Source organism: Octodon degus, unplaced genomic scaffold (genome assembly GCF_000260255.1).
Source record: "Octodon degus isolate 3935 unplaced genomic scaffold, OctDeg1.0 scaffold00372, whole genome shotgun sequence".
In the NCBI taxonomy this organism is placed as follows: domain Eukaryota; kingdom Metazoa; phylum Chordata; class Mammalia; order Rodentia; family Octodontidae; genus Octodon; species Octodon degus.
The window spans coordinates 576,767-577,912 of NW_004524948.1; the positions used below are offsets into that span (position 1 = coordinate 576,767).

The window sequence follows — 1,146 nt, forward strand, 5'->3', positions numbered from 1 at the left end:
TGGCTCAGGTTGTCTTAAGGGCAGGCCTGGTAAGGCATGTGGAGCTGGGGATCAAACTGTGGTCCCCTGCACCTCACTGAGTTTGCCTAAGTAGGGGCTTAAACAAGTGAGCTAACGCATGAGCTCCCTTCATTCTCTCTCTTTTTTTTCAGAACCGGGGATTGAACTCAGGCCCTTGTGCTTGCCAGGGAAGCCCTTATTCCACTGAGCCATCTCCCTGGACCCTCCCCTCATTCTCTTTTGGCAGAAATTTTTGCAAGATCTCTCTCAACTGTAGAATTGCTTTCTCCTTCTGCAATTTATTTTTTTGATGACTCTTCTACCTCTTCATTGATACTTGATATCCCTCTTTTCTTCACCTTGACAACCAGTTTGTCTCTTGTTGTATGATTTGAAACATCTGTCACTTTGATACCTTCAACTGTAGTAAGAATTGTATCCATAACTTTTTTTTTTTTTTTTTTTGCGGAACTGGGAATTGAAGTCAGGTCCTTGCTCTTGCTAGGCAAGCGCTTACTCTACTGAGCTATTTCCCCGGGCTCTTTGTATCCATAAGTTTTGGAGAGTATTATCACCCTAGGAAGATACGGTTTGCCAAGCCATGCAGAAGCTTATGCCGCTGAGCTATATTTGCAGCACTTGCCCAAGCCAGGGAAAAAGACATGAGCTGCAGCAACTGCTGCGTGTGGGCCCTGCTTTTGGCATCGCCAGCTTTGTCTGTGTTGTTGTAGTCGACGCCGCCAGCGGGCTCCAGTCTCCAGAGTTGTGAAGCAGAAACTCTAGGCAGTGGCACCAGTGTTTGTCATTCTCGCCCCAGCAGTGCAGAACCTCTGCCCAGGCGGCCACCCGCGGGTTCTGGCTCAGGTACTCTGGCACCTCCGATGCCTTGTTGGATCTGCAGGCTGCGGAAGACGTGAGCAAACGTACAGCGGGCAGGAGACGTTGCAAGCGACCCTGTCAATGTGGCCTGCACCGGCGGCCTTTCAGAAAATGCTCCTGAAGAGGCCCAACACCCAACAACAGCGACGGGTTCAGCTGAACTCTCCACAATGCCAACATTTAAAGGGTTTCTGGTGTACCCTAATTAATGAACTCAGATTCACACAGCTCAAAGTCCTGCATCTGCTATTTTGTTCCATTGTTCTG

General features: G+C 49.0%; 1 pseudogene; it reads right to left on the reverse strand.

Annotated features, from left to right (window-relative positions):
* Window positions 1–257: 257 nt before the first annotated feature.
* LOC111814592 overlaps window positions 258–1,146 on the reverse strand; it is a 5,237-nt pseudogene continuing 4,348 nt past the window's right edge.